This window comes from Arachis ipaensis, chromosome B05 (assembly GCF_000816755.2).
Source record: "Arachis ipaensis cultivar K30076 chromosome B05, Araip1.1, whole genome shotgun sequence".
In the NCBI taxonomy this organism is placed as follows: Eukaryota; Viridiplantae; Streptophyta; class Magnoliopsida; order Fabales; family Fabaceae; genus Arachis; species Arachis ipaensis.
In genome coordinates this window covers 56,860,644-56,877,316 of record NC_029789.2, presented here as the reverse complement: position 1 = coordinate 56,877,316, position 16,673 = coordinate 56,860,644, and positions in this window count along the sequence as shown.

Sequence of the window (16,673 nt, the reverse complement as noted above, 5' to 3'; positions counted from 1 at the left end):
AGGGAAAAAAGAAAACACAAAAACAAAGACCAACCTTGGTTAAAAGTGAAACAAAGCACACACAAGCAGCAAAAGTATGAACGTTTCTCTCAAAGAAAGCACGAGCAAAACCGTTAGAGTCTCAAGATAGAGAAATCTTGAAAGCAGGAAAAATTGCAGTAAAGAAGCTGAAAAGATTGAAAAAGGGAGATTGATGAGTGAAAATGTTTCAGAAAGAAATAAAAAAGAAGAAAGAGAAAGGAGTTTGGGTATTTATAAGATACTAGGGGAAATAGAGTATTTTCATAACTACTTCTTTATGGCACAAGGTAACTGTAGAATAACGTGTACAACACTACGAAAAGATGTAACACTTCAAATTTTAAAACACGTCGAGTACCCGACCTTGCTCCAAGAAAGGCAGTGTGCCTGACCCGATGTGCTGTGAAGAATCCACTGAATGAAGTGGATAAGCAAAATCAGCTGCTACCGTCCACTGACACATACATGTTTCCTAACCTCTATTGTGAGCTTCGTTTTCCCACCTATCGAAAGACAAACCTGAACATTGAGAAGAAACTAGCCCTTCCTAATGACCTGAGGTGCTCTATTAACACCCGCATTCAGGAATTGGGTTTAGGGTTTGTTGATAGATATTTGGGACGGATAAATATTTTGTGGGTCAAGGAGTTCTACTGCAACCTCTTCCGTACGACTCTCGAGTCGGTCTACCTATGGAGCGGGCAGGTTCTAGTGACTGAGGCTACTATTGAGGGTGTCTTGCACTGTCTGCCATAGACCGGTGACACATGTGCATACCAGCAGGCAGAGATAGCTATAAATGCTATGACTTTTGATTATGAAGAGCTGAAGTGCCTTATTGCCACACCCGACGTCCCTTGGGTGATGGATTCTAGCAACACAAGGCCCAAGGGGATGTTATTTGCTTATCTGTCTAGAGAGGCTAGGACTTGGCAGCAGATATTCGCACACTATGTCTTGCCCACTACACACTTTTCTGAGATTCCGATGGATATGCTTCTTTTGATCGGCTGTGTCATGGAGGGGAAGCAGGTATATTTCCCCCGGCTGATCAGGAGTGGCATGTGGGGAGCACACATCCGTGGCCTTCTGCCATTTCCCACCATGGTCACTAGGATGGTTGAGTTGGCTGGCGCCCCATGGAGGGAGGATAACGCGATTCCACCACCCCCAGATGAGGACGACAAGGAGGTTACTATTTCGTGGGGTACATGGGTGCACGAGAAGCCCCCATCCAGGCGCCGCTCTCAAGCTAGATTAGTAGTCGAGGCAGCCAGACCTTTATCTTCCACAGCAGCAGCAGGACCATCTTCTTCTTCAGCACCAGCAGCAGTACCTTTACCACCACCAGCACCCGAGCCGACATACCTGCTAGTACAGCACTTGTTTTGCTTCGTGGAGCGCAGCGAGCGTCGTATCATGCGACGTCTCGACCACATGCATCGTATCATGTGATGTCTCGACCGCATAGACCAGGTGTTTGTTTCACAGGGCATTGAGCTATCCCCTCTCCCCGACTCTTCCGCTTTCGACGAGGTAGAGCATGAGGCAGAGCATGAGGCCGAGCGCGCAGAGGAGCATGCGGAGGAGCCGGTTTGGCAGGAGGCAGCTCTGCAGACACAGGCTATCCAGGATACTCCACAGCATGTCGAGGAGCCAGTGCCCCAGTCTGAGATCCAACAGGAGACAGATGTGACTATTGACCCTTACTATGAGCCCGATCAGTAGCATCGAGGACGATGCTTCATCTTAAGTGTTGGGAGGTCGCCATCAGCAGATTTGGTGAACATTTTTTTCGGACATTATCACCTAGTTCATCTTATTTTGCTTTATTTTGCACTATTTTGGGATTATTGTATATATTTACTATGGTGGATACTTTTATTTTGGTTGTTGCACACTTTTATTGTATATATTACATTTTAGCCTTGTGGTTGTCATTTGGAAAATATTTTGAATTGTTGAAAAGTTCCTTTGTGCATAAAAGAGGTTGTTTTGACTAAAAAAGAGGGTAGACTAAGGAATTTTTGAATTTCTCAATCACAACATCGCATTTAGGATAGGCTTAGTCAAAATGATAGAATTTCCAAAAGAATTTATCTAGATGGCACCACCCCAATTGATTGGAAAATTTTTTTTGTGAAATTTGCTTGAATTCATACTTTTGTGGATCATGTTTTTGAGCTAAGAACACAAGCTTGTGAGTTTTGAGCCTAATGGTGTGGTTACATCTTATAACCACTTATTTTCCTTCTTGTCTGAAATTGTTCTCTTCCTATGATTGTGATCTTTGATTTATTTAATTATTTATGTCCTATTGTTCCTTGTATACATGCATTTATATGATTGAGGCCATTATTTCATTAGCTCACTTACCCAGATAGCCTACCTTTTACTCTCCATTGTTAACCAATTTTGAGCCTACACTTAACCCAATTGTTCTTTATTCTAGCACATTACAAGCCTAAAGCGGAAAATAATAAAGTCCCTTGTTTGGATCTTTGATTAGCATAGGCTAGTAAGAGTGTTTTATATTCATGTTTGGGGAGATTGGGAACATTGGTTGGGATAAAAGAGTGTTTTGTATTTATATTTAGGAATTGGGTGCATACTCATGTATTGATTAAATATATAAACCTTATGTATTGATGCTCTTGTATGTAGCTTGAAAAAAAATGAAAATGAGAAAAACAAAAGAAAAAAAAGAAAAGAAAAAGACAAAGAAAAATAAAATAACAACAGAAAAAAATAGAAAAAAGAAAGAAATAAAAAGGGGACAAAATGCCCCAAAGTAGAGCTCAATAAAGATCAATGCATATGTGTTATAATTAAAAAAAAAAGAAAGAAAATGCATGAGTATGTAAAAAGTGAAGGATGGGTAGTTAGGTTAGTACTTAATTGTATAGGTCTTATATAGGTTAGATAGGAAAGTCTAGACTAATCAAAGATTCAAATTCTAGTCCACCTAACCATACATGATCCTACCTTGACCCTAGCCCCATTACAACCTTTGATAAAGACCTCATGATATTTGTATGCATGCATTGAATGATTGTTGATTGTTAGATGAAGAACAAATCTTGGAAAGCATGATTAGGAGGGAAATGAGTGAATCAACCCCTAAACACTTGAGTGAATAGAGTGATGGTGTTTTTGCGGAAAACGAATTTTCCAAACACACGAAACTAACCGGCAAGTATACCGGGTCGCATCAAGTAGTAAAACTCACGTGAGTGAGGTCGATCCCACGAGGATTGATGGATCAAGCAACTTTAGTGGGTGATTAGTTTAGTCAAGCTAACATTGAGTGATATTGGGTGAAACTTAAAGCAACAAAATGTAAATGACAAGGAATTTAAAGTTGCAGAAAGTAAATTGGACAGAAACTTAAAGAGCAAGAAATGTAAATTGGCAAAATCTTAAATGACAAGAAATGTAAATTGCATGAAATTAAAGGGGAGTGGGTGCTGGAAATTAAAGAAAACAATAGATCAAGCAACTGGAAATGTAAATTGCAGGAAGAATAAATTGAACTGGGTGCTGGGAGCAATATAAACAGAGAAGCAAATTGGAAGCAATGCAACAGAAAGTAAAATTTCTTAAAGACTTTAAAGACAGAAAGACTATGCTTAATTTGCAGCAATTTAAAAGAAGATTGAAGATCTCAGTAGTGGAAGAGACTAGAAAACAAGTCTAGATCTCAAATCCTTCCTTGATCCAACAAGAACAATTGCAAGAGAAATTAAAGAAAAGTAAATTGCAGAAGCCAAGAGAAGGTGAAGCAGTAAATAGGAATGGAAATTCAATTGTGCAGAGAAAGTAAACAAGAAAATTCTCAAGGTGAGATTGAAACAGAATTTCTTCAATTCTCAACTCAAGATTCAAGACAAGAATAAAAACTAAGAGAGAGCTCTCTAATGGAGCTCCCCTGTACTCTCTGATGGGACTCCCTTTCTAAAATGAAAATGATGCCTTTTTATAGGCTTTTACAAATATGACAAATGAAAATGAAATTGAAAAGCAAATTACAAAGAAAATGAAATTCCTAATCAAATTGTTTCTTGTGCCTTTGAGTGATGATAATGGGCTTTGCGTGCTTTGGATTTGGGTCGAAGATGACCTCTGTTGATTGCACTTGGAGTTGGAGAGAAACCCATTGTGAATTGGGACATAAAGCACAAAAGCTTGAGTCAAAGTTTGAGGCAAACTTTTGCTCAAGCTTTTTATATCAGCCACCCCCTTTTGCTGATATCCACGTTTGAGCTAAAGTTTGAGGTCAAACTTTTAGCCAAACGTGGATCCCTTTGTGTGCATGTGTGGGGTGCTACTTTGTCCTCTTGTCAACGTTGCCAATTTCATGCCAACTATAGACTATTATATATGGTTGGAAAGCTCTGAATGTCAGCCTTCTAACCCAATTGGAATCACCTCAATTGGACATCTACAACTCAAGTTATGCTCATTTGAAGAGGCCAGGGTCGCTGGCTTTGGTGTGCAGCGTTTGAGAAAAAGTTTGCCTCAAACGTGGTCGAAAACGCCAGTTCTGGAGCCTCAAACGCATTGTCCACCCCATACTATTATATATTGTTGGAAAGCTCTGAATTTCTACTTTCCAATGCCGTTGGAAGCACATCATTTGGAGCTCTACAGCTCGAGTTATACTCCGTCGAAGGTGCAGAGGTCAGTTGGCCTCACTGCAGGTTGCCACCATGTTCGTTTATGCACATTGCGGGGCAGTTTTCTCCCTCAATTTTAGTGTCCACCATGCAGTGCCATATATGCTTGGAAAGTTCTCGATTCCTACTTTCCATTGCTTTTTGAATCACCTCATTTGGAGCTCTGTAGCTCAAGTTATTCTTGTTGGAAGTATACCCCTTCAGGCTGTTGTGGTGTGTGGCGCCAACGTTTGCCAAAAAATTTGAGGCAAACGTTGGCACAAGCTTTTCTCCTCCAGGGTGTTGGTTTTGTGATGCCAACGTTTGCCAAAAAGTTTGAGGCAAACGTTGGCTCAAGCTTTTCTCCCAAAAGTTTGAGGCAAACTTTGGCTCAAACTTTTTTCCTCTGGAATGTTTTCAACTCTTCTAAAAGTTTGAGCTAAAGTTTGAGGCAAACTTTGGCTCAAACTTTTTGTTCTCTCTTGCTCCTAGCCATTCCTTCTTCCTTCAACCTTCTTCAAAACTCTTTTCACCTATCATCAATCAACCAAACATATCAAAGCTATGCTCAAAATCATGAGTTTGTTATTCTTTCTTAATATATGACAATTATAGCATAAAATCTCATGAAATTGCATTAATTCATCCATGGTTGATTGAATCAAAGGAAACATGGAAATCTACCCAATTGGCTTTCTTATGGCTCAAGAAAGTGCATAAAACCTATTGAAAAAGAAATGAAAAAGCATAGAAAAACATGACATGATGGCATGTCATCATAGAGCGGATACACATCCGGTGAGGGTTCGATTGCTCAATTACATGTGTTCACCACTATCATCTATATTCATGCAAGTTTGTAAATCCTTTTGATAATTCAATACAATTATGGGTTGGATTTGATTCCCATTATTTGAGCCTTTGTGCTTGTATGTATTCTCTTGGAATTTGATTTGTTTTAACCAAGCATTAGCATTCATATAGTTAGTTGCATTCATTTAGTTCGTTTGCATTTAGATAATTTAATTGCATTGAATAAATGTCATACCCTTTGCTTCATTCTTGGATTAAGCATGAGGACATGCTTGGTTTAAAGTGTGGGGAGGTTGATAAACCCTCTTTGTAGGGTTTATCTTGTGTTGAATTTAGAGCATTTTGATAACCTTTCCTCACATTTATTCAATGAAATAGCATGATTTTGTGATTGTCTCCGTATTTGTGCTTAGATGTGAAAATATGCTTTTTGGACCTTTAATTTGATAGTTTTAATCTTTCTTTGATTCCACTAGATGCCTTGATGTTTTTGTTAGTGATTTCAGATTGAAAATGGCTAGGAAAGGATCAAAGGAGTGAAAGGAAAGCATACAAAGTGGATAAATCATGAAAAGCCAAAGATTTGGAAAAAGCCCATGGGCGCGCATGCGCACTATGCGCCTACGCGCGGATCTGCGAAATGCTCCAGGGACGCATACGCGCACTGTACACGTACACGCCGAAGGCCGCACGTGATTTTTAAAGAGAAACTCGTGCCTGACGATTTGGGAGGGTTTCTGGCCCCATTTGGAGCTGAGTTTTTGGCGGGAAAAGAATAAATAAACCAAGGAATGTAGGGGAAAGGGGGGATGTAGAGATTCATACAAACATTAGGCTTGTTTAGTTTAGTTTTAGAGAGAGAAGCTCCCACTTCACTATAGGATTAGGATTAGGATTAGGTTTAGCTGTTAGATCTAGGTTTTAATTCATGTTCTCTTCTACTTCTTCTTCTTAATTCTTTGTTGTTACATTCATCATTCTTCTATTGTTTCTTATAATTTCTTCCACTTTGTTTGTAGATCTACTTTTGTTCATTCTATTTTCTTTCAATTCAATTTAAGGTAATTCATGACAATTGTATTTCTTTTGATTGTTATTATTAATTCCTTGCAATAACTATTGTTAGATTTCATTGTTGTTGCCAATTTACTATGCATTCCTTTTATGCCTTCCATGTGTTTGATGAAATGCTTGGTTGGATTTTAGTGTATATTTTGTTCCTCTTGGCCTAGGTGGAGTAATTAGTGACGCTTGAGTTATCTAATTCCTTTGTTGATTGACACTTAGAAGTTGCTAATTGATTTGGATACCACTAAAGCTAGTCTTTCCCTTGGGAGTTGGCTAGGACTTGTGGAATCAAGTTAATTCATCCACTTGACTTTCCTCCATGGTTAGAGGTTAACTAAGTGGTAGCAATGGACAATTGTGGTCACAATTGAGGAGGATAACTAGGATTGGACTTCTAGTTCTCATACCTTGCCAAGAGGCTTTCTAGTTGATAGTTTATTTTCAATGCCATTTACATTTCATGTCTCTTATCCCAAAAACCCCAAAACATACCTCATAACCAATAACAAGACACTTTGTTGCAATTTCTAGGGAGAACAACTCGAGGTTCCAATACTTCAGTTTATAAATTTAGGGGTTTGTTACTTGTGACAAACAATCTTTTGTATGAAAGGATTATTGATTGGTTTAGAAACTATACTTGCAACGAGGATTCATTTGTGAAATTCTAAACCGTCAAGAGTCCGTTCATCACTAACCTACAAGAAACCAGTCTAATCTACAAATTTTTGAGTCTGACCTCATAAAGCTTAAACTCAAGCAGGGGTACTATTTATACCCTAGCCTAAAAACATAGTCAGGCCAAAGTCCATTCAAAGAGATGGCTTCATCTACACCTACTCGAGGTCGAGTGCGACGACAGCAGTTTAGCCCTACTTATCTTAAATAAGTAACTAACCCATAAAATATCTCCCATTTATCTAGAAGAAAGATCTCAACAACTTTCCCAGAAAAAGGGAACGGTTATTGATGAGCGCATAACTTATACGCTTTTTGGCATTGTTTTTAGTATGTTTTTAGTATATTTTAGTTAGTTTTTATTATATTTTTATTAGTTTTTATTTAAAATTCACTTTTTTGGACTTTACTATGAGTTTGTGTGTTTTTCTGTGATTTCAGGTATTTTCTGGCTGAAATTGAGGGACCTGAGCAAAAATCTGATTCAGAGGCTGAAAAAGGACTGCAGATGCTGTTGGATTCTGACCACCCTACACTAAAAGTGGATTTTCTAGAGCTGCAGAAGCCCAATTTGTGCGCTCTCAATTGCGTTGGAAAGTAGACATCCTGGGCTTTCCAGAAATATATAATAGTCCATACTTTGCCCGAAGTTTGATTGCCCAAACAGGCGTTCCAATTCAGCTCAAGAATTCTTGGCGTTTAACGCCAGAACTGGCATAAAAACTGGAGTTAAACGCCCAAACTGGCACAAAAGCTGGCGTTTAACTCCAAGAAAAGTCTCTACACATGAAAGCCTCAATGCTCAGCCCAAGCACACACCAAGTGGGCCCCGAAATTGGATTTTTACACTAAACACCCTAGCTTACTCATTTTCTGTAACACTAGGTCACCAGTTTACTATAAAAACTACTTTTAATGATTCATCTTGTACCTCATGACATTTTACACGTTTCATATTGTATCTTCTACGGCATGAGTCTCTAAACCCCATTGTTGGTGGTGAGGAGCTCTGCTATTCTTCATGAATTAATGCAATTACTACTGTTTTCCATTCTATCACGCTTGCTTCCATTCTAAGATATTCATTCACACTTCAACCTGATGAATGTGATGATCCGTGACAATCATCATCATTCTCACCTATGAACGCGTGCCTGAAAACCACCTCCGTTCTACATGTAATCAAGCTTGAATGTGTATCTCTTGGGTTTCTAATCTAAGATTGGAACCTTCGTGGTATAGGCTGGCATTATTGGCAGCCATTCCTGAGATCCGGAACGTCTAAACCTTGTCTGTAGTATTCTGAGTAGGATCTGGGAAGGGATGACTATGACGAGCTTCAAACTCGCGATTGTTGGGCGTGTGACAGACGCAAAAGGATCAATGGATCCTATTCCGACATGATCGAGAACAGACAGATGATTAGCCGTGCGGTGACAGCGCATTTGGAACATTTTCACTGAGAGGACAGAAAGTAGCCATTGACAATGGTGATGCCCAACATAAAGCTTGCCAAGGAAGGAGCCTTGCGTGCATGAAGAAGAAGATAGTAGGAAATCAGAGATTCAGAAGACAAAGCATCTCCAAAGCCTCAACCTGTTCTTCATTACTACATAACAAGTATTTATTTCATGTTCTTTTACTTTTTACAATTAATTCTGAGAATTATTGATATACTTACTAAGAGTTACAAAATAACCATAGCTTGCTTCAAGCCGACAATCTCCGTGGGATCGACCCTTACTCACGTAAGGTATTACTTGGACGACCCAGTGCACTTGCTGGTTAGTTGCGCGGAGTTGCAAAAGTGTGATTGTAATTTCGTGCACCAAGTTTTTGGCGCCATTGCTGGGGATTGTTCGAGTTTGGACAACTGACGGTTTATCTTGTTGCTTAGATTAGGAATATTTTATTTTTGTGGATTTAGAGTCTTTTAATTGAGTTTAGTTTCATATTTTAAGTTTGGTGTCAATTGCATGCTTTTATTTTCTTTTAATTTTTCGAATTTGCATGTTCCTAGTTCTTTCTTGATCTTTAAAAATTCTAAGTTTGGTGTCTTCTTTGTGTTTTCCCTTAAATTTTCGAAAATTTGTGTTTGATTTTCTAAAAATTTTAAGTTTGGTATTTTTGTGCTTTTATTTACTTAAAAATTTTTCAAAAATTTGTTCTTGGTGTTCATCTTGATCTTAAAAGTGTTCTTGGTGTTCATCTTGACATTCAAAGTTTTCTTGTTTGTTCTCTGTGTTTTGATCTAAAATTTTTAAGTTTAGCGTCATTTTGTTGTTTTTCTCTTTCCGCATTAAAATTCAAAAATAAAAAAAAATATCCTTTCCTTATTTTACTCATAAATTTCGAAATTTTGCATTAATTTAGTCAAAGATTTTCAAAATCATATCTTTTTTTTAGTCACATCAAAATTCTAATTTCAAAAATTGATCTTTTCAAATCTTTTTCAAAAATCAAATCTTTTTAATTTCTTCAATTATATCTTTTCAATCATATCTTTTTTTTTTAAATTGCAATCATATCTTCTCAATTATATCTTTTTCAAAATAATTTTCAACCATATCTTTTTAATTGCTAATTTCAAAATCTTTTTAATTAATTAATTAATTTAGTTTTCAATTTGCTTTTATTTTATTTTCTTTTTGTTTTCGAAATTTTATTTTATTTTCCATTTATTTTACTTATTATTTTCGGTTACTTTTAATCAAATAAAAAAATATATATAAAATTTTTTTTTTCATATCAGTTCCTTTTTCTCCATCATGGACATAAGTGGAAGTGGACAGTCCAAAAGGACTCTGGGGTCATATGCTAACCCCATTACAGCTGCATATGGGAGTAGCATCTGTATACCTCCCATCAAAGCAAGCAGCTTTGAGCTAAATCCTCAGCTCATTATCATGGTGCAGCAGAATTGCCAGTATTCCGGTCTTCCACAGGAAGAACCTACTGAGTTTCTGGCACAGTTCTTACGAATTGCTGACACAGTACGTGATAAAGAAGTGGATCAGGATGTCTACAGATTATTATTGTTTCCATTTGCTGTAAAAGATCAAGCTAAGAGGTGGTTAAATAACCAACCCACAGCAAGCATAAAAACATGGAGACAATTAATAGACAAATTCCTGAATCAATTTTACCCTCCAAAAACGATGACACAGCTAAGGCTGGACATCCAAGGCTTTAAACAAGAGGATCATGAATCTCTTTATAATGCCTGGGAGAGGTATAGAGGGATGCTAAGAAAATGCCCCTCTGAAATGTTTTCAGAGCGGGTACAGTTAGACATCTTCTACTATGGACTTACAGAAAAAGCTTAGATGTCTCTAGACCACTCAGCTGGTGGATCTATACACATGAGAAAAACAATTGAAGAGGCTCAAGAACTCATAGATACAGTTGCTAGAAATCAACATCTGTACTCAAACAGTGAGTCCTCCATAAAAGAAGAGACTGTGGCAGTAACTACTGATCCTAATCCTCAAGAACAGATTGTTGAACTTAATCAGCAATTACTCCTTATGACAAAACAATTAGCAGAATTCAAAGAGATGCTCCAAGATACTAAAAATGCTAACAAGAATATAGAAGCACAATTGAATCAGACAAGACAGCAGCTATCTAAATAGATAACAGAAGAATGCCAAGCTGTCCAACTAAGGAGCGGGAAGACATTGAATAACTCAACTCAAAGCAGCAAAAAGTCAAGAAAGGAACAAATGACAGAGGATGACCAAAAAACTGCCCAAAATCCCTCTGAGGACATCAAGAGCCCAGAGAGGAATAACTCTGGCGTTCAAACGCCAGAAAAGGGGGAAAAGTTGGCGTTAAACGCCCATTCCTTGTCCAGTTCTGGCGTTCAAACGCCAGAAAAGGGTGGGAAGCTGGCGTTAAACGCCCATCCAGTACCCAATCCTGGCGTTCAAACGCCAATGAGGAATCAGACACCTGCAAGTGCTGATAGTAACTCCTCTAAGAAGGCTTCTCCAACCACTTCTGTAGGGAATAAACCTGCAGTAACTAAGGTTGAAGAATATAAAGCCAAGATGCCTTATCCTCAGAAGCTTCGCCAAGCAGAACAGGATAAACAATTTGCCCGCTTTGCAGACTATCTCAGGACTCTTGAAATAAAGATCCCGTTTGCAGAGGCACTTGAGCAAATACCCTCTTATGCTAAGTTCATGAAAGAGATCTTAAGTCATAAGAAGGATTGGAGAGAAACTGAAAAAGTGTTTCTCACTGAAGAATGCAGTGCAGTCATTCTGAAAAGCTTACCAGAAAAGCTTCAAGATCCAGGGAGCTTTATGATACCATGCACAATAGAGGGTGCTTGTACTAAGACAGCTCTATGTGACCTTGGAGCAAGTATCAATCTAATACCTACATCCACCATTAGAAAGCTTGGCTTGACTGAAGAGGTCAAACCAACCCGGATATGTCTTCAACTTGCTGATGGCTCCATTAAATACCCATCAGGTATAATTGAGGACATGATTGTCAAGGTTGGGCCGTTTGCCTTTCCCACTGACTTTGTAGTGCTGGAAATGGAGGAGCACAAGAGTGCAACTCTGATTCTAGGAAGACCTTTCCTAGCAACTGGACGAACTCTCATTGATGTCCAAAAAGGGGAAGTGACCCTGAGAGTCAATGAGGATGAGTTCAAGTTAAATTTTGTCAAAGCTATGCAGCATCCAGACACGTCAAATGACTGCATGAGCATTGATATTATTGACTCCCTGGTGGAAGAGGTCAATATGACTGAAAGTCTTGATTCAGAGCTAGAGAACATCTTTAAAGATGTTCATCTTGATCTGGAGGAATCACAAGAAATAAAAGAACCTTTGAAAATCCCTCAGGAAGAGGAGAAACCCCCTAAACCTGAGCTCAAACCACTACCACCATCCTTGAAATATACATTTCTGGGAGAGGGTGACACTTTTCCAGTGATCATAAGCTCTGCTTTAAATCCACAGGAAGAGAAAGCACTAATTCAAGTGCTAAGGACACACAAGACAGCTCTTGGGTGGTCCATAAGTGACCTTAAGGGTATTAGCCCAGCAAGATGCATGCACAAGATCCCATTGGAGGATGATGCTAAGCAAGTGGTTCAACCACAGAGGCAGCTAAATCCAGCCATGAAGGAAGTGGTGCAGAAAGAGGTCACTAAGTTACTAGAGGCTAGGATTATTTATCCTATTTCTGATAGCCCCTGGGTAAGCCCTGTCCACGTTGTCCCCAAGAAGGGAGGCATAACAGTGGTTCATAATGAAAAGAATGAACTGGTCCCTACAAGAATAATTACAGGGTAGCGTATGTGTATTGACTACAGAAGGCTCAATACACCCACCCGAAAGGATCACTTTCCTTTACTATTCATAGACCAGATGCTAGAGAGACTAGCAGGTCATGAATATTACTGCTTTTTGGATGGCTATTCAGGTTACAACCAAATTGCAGTGGATCCTCAGGACCAAGAGAAAACAGCATTCACATGTCCTTCTGGAGTATTTGCCTACAGAAGGATGCCTTTTGGTCTATGCAATGCACCTGTGACCTTTCAGAGATGCATGCTCTCTATTTTCTCTGATATGGTGGAAAATTTTCTGAAAGTCTTCATGGATGACTTTTCAGTATTTGGAGACTCATTCAGCTCCTGTCTTAACCATTTAGCACTTGTTCTGAAAAGATGCCAAGAGATCAACCTAGTTTTAAACTGGGAAAAATGTCACTTCATGGTGACTGAAGGAATTGTCCTTGGGCATAAAATTTCAAACAAGGGAATAGAGGTGGATCAAGCTAAAGTGGAAGTAATTGAAAAATTACCACCACCTGCCAATGTAAAGGCAATCAGAAGCTTTCTGGGACATGCAGGATTCTATAGGAGGTTCATAAAGGATTTTTCAAAGATTGCAAAACCTCTAAGCAACTTGCTAGCTGCTGACACACCATTTGTGTTTGACACAGAGTGTCTGCAGGTGTTTAAAACCCTGAAAGCTAAGCTGGTCACAGCACCAGTCATCTCTGCACCTGACTAGACATTACCATTCGAACTAATATGTGATACCAGTGACCATGCCATTGGTGCAGTGTTGGGACAGAGGCATAACAAGCTTCTACACGTCATTTACTATGCTAGCCGTGTTTTAAATGATGCACAGAAGAATTACAGAACCACAGAAAAAGAGTTACTTGCAGTGGTTTATGCCATTGACAAGTTTATATCCTATTTAGTAGGTTCAAAAGTGATTGTGTATACTGACCATGCTGCCCTTAAATACCTATTCACAAAGCAGGATTCAAAACCCAGGCTCATAAGATGGGTGTTGCTTCTGCAAGAGTTTGATATAGAAATAAGAGACAGAAAAGGGACAGAGAATCAGGTAGCTGATCACCTGTCCCAGATAGAACCAGTAGCAGGGGCGTCCCACCCTCCTACTAAGATCTCTAAAACCTTTCCGGATGAGCAACTCTTCGCCATTCAGGAAGCACCATGGTTTACAGACAGGAAAAGGAAGAAGCATGAAAGGCTTCTCTCAATACAGAGTCAAATAAAATCCCCACATTCAAACTCTAAGTTTGGTGTTAAGAGGCCATCATCTTGATCTGAGTGTTTGTGAGGCTCCATGAGAGCCCACTGTCAAGCTACTGACATTAAAGAAGGGCTTGTTGGGAGGCAACCCAATTTTACTTATCTATGTTAATTTCTATTTTCCATTGTTATTTTATGTTTTCTGTAGGTTGATGATCATGTGAAGTCACAAAAATAATTGAAAAAGCAAAAACAAACTGAAAAACAGAATGAAAAATAGCATACCCTGGAGGAGAAGCCTACTGGCGTTTAAACGCTAGTAAAAGCAGCAGAATGGGCGTTAAATGCCCAGTCTGGCACCATTCTGGGCGTTTAACGCCAGAAATGGGCACCGGACTGGCGTTTAACGCCAGAAAAGGGCAAGAAGCTGCTGTTAAACGCCAGAAATGGGCAGCAACCTGGCGTTTAACGCCAGGATTGGCAACAAAGGGCGTTTTTGCAAGCCTAATTGGTGTAGGGATGGGAAATCCTTGACACCTCATGATCTGTGGACCCCACAGGATCCCCACCAACCTCAACTCACTCTCACACTTTTTCACACCTTTTCATAATACTCTTCCCCAAATAACCTCTGTAAATCACCTCCATTACTCCTCCAAAACCATCATAAAAACCACTTACACCCACCCACTCAAATTCAAACCATCACTCCTTCCTTTTCCACATCATAACCACCTAAAACCCCCCTTGGCCGAATAATTCACACACCTCCATCTCATCCATCTCTTCTTCCTCTACTCTCTTCCTTCTTCTTTTGCTCAAGGACGAGCAAACCTTCTAAGTTTGGTGTGGTAAAAGCATTGCTTTTTGTTTTTCCATAACCATTTATGGCACCTAAGGCCGGAGAAACCTCTAGAAAGAGGAAAGGGAAGGAAATAGCTTCCACCTCCGAGTCATGGGAGATGGAGAGATTCATCTCAAGGGATGCATTTTCCTCCACAAAATTATTGGGAGCAAATTAACACCTCCCTAGGAGAATTAAGTTCCAATATGGGATAACTAAGGGTGAAACACCAAGAGCATTCTATCCTCCTCCATGAAATTAGAAAAAATCAAAGAATCATGAGCGAGGAGCAACAAAGGCAAAGAAGAGACATTGAGGAGCTCAAGCACTCCATAAGATCTTCAAGAGGAAGAACTAGCCGCCATCACTAAGGTGGACCCATTCTTTAATTTCCTTCTTCTTTATTTTCTGTTTTCGAATTTTTATGCTTTATGTTTATCTATGTTTGTGTCTTTATTACATGATCATTAATGCCTTATTGTCTATGCCTTAAAGCTATGAATGTCCTATGAATCCATCATCTTTCTTAAATAAAAAGTGTTTTAATTGCAAAAAGAAAAAGAAGTACATGAATTTTGAATTTTAAAACAGATTAATTATTTTGATGTGGTGGCAATATTATTTGTTTTCTGAATGAATGCTTGAACAGTGCATATTTTTTGAATTTGTTGTTCATGAATGTTAAAATTTTTGGCTTTTGAAAGAATAATGGAAAAGGAGAAATGTTGTTGATAATCTGAAAAATTATAAAAATGATTCTTAAAGCAAGAAAAAGCAGTGAATAGCTTGCAGAGAAAAAAATGGCGAAAAAAAAAGCAAGCAGAAAAAGCCAATAGCCCTTTAAACCAAAAGGCAAGGGTAAAATAAAAAAGGATCCAAGGCTTTGAGCATCAGTGGATAGGAGGGCCCATAGGAATAAACAAAGGATAAAGTGAGATGCCAAAACTATTCAGAGGCAAAAAGCTAAAAGCCTCGCTCATCTAATTAATACTAATCTTCATAGATGTTTTTGGAATTCATTGTATATTCTCTTCTTTTAATCCTATTTGATTTTTAGTTTCTTGGGGACAAGCAACAATTTAAGTTTGGTGTTATGATGAGCGGATAATTTATACACTTTTTGGCATTGTTTTTAGTATGTTTTTAGTATATTTTAGTTAGTTTTTATTATATTTTTATTAGTTTTTATTTAAAATTCACTTTTCTGGATTTTACTATGAGTTTGTATATTTTTCTGTGATTTCAGGTATTTTCTGGCTGAAATTGAGGGATCTAAGGAAAAATCTGATTCAGAGGCTGAAAAAGGACTGCAGATGCTGTTGGATTCTGACCTCCCTGAACTTAAAGTAGATTTTCTGGAGCTACAGAAGCCCAATTGGCACGCTCTCAATTGCGTTGGAAAGTAGACATCCTGGTCTTTCCAGAAATATATAATAGTCCATACTTTGCCTGAGATTTGATGGCCCAAACAGGCGTTCCAAGTCAGCTCAAGAATTCTGGCGTTTAACGCCAGAACTGGCATAAAAACTGGAGTTAAATGCCCAAACTGGCACAAAAGCTGGCGTTTAACTCCAAGAAAAGTCTCTACACATGAAAGCTTCAATGCTCAGTCTAAGCACACACCAAGTGGGTCTCGGAAGTGGATTTTTACACTAAACACCCTAGCTTACTCATTTTCTGTAACACTAGGTCACCAGTTTACTATAAAAACTACTTTTAGTGATTCATCTTGTACCTCATGACATTTTACACGTTTCATATTATATCTTCTACGGCATAAGTCTCTAAACCCCATTGTTGGGGGTGAGAAGCTCTGCTGTTCTTCATGAATTAATGCAATTACTACTGTTTTCCATTCTATCACGCTTGCTTCCATTCTAAGATATTCATTCGCACTTCAACCTGATGAATGTGATGATCCGTGACAATCATCATCATTCTCACCTATGAACGTGTACCTGACAACCACCTCCGTTCTATATGTAATCAAGCTTGAATGTGTATCTCTTGGGTTTCTAATATAAGATTGGAACCCTCGTGGTATAGGCTAGAATTATTG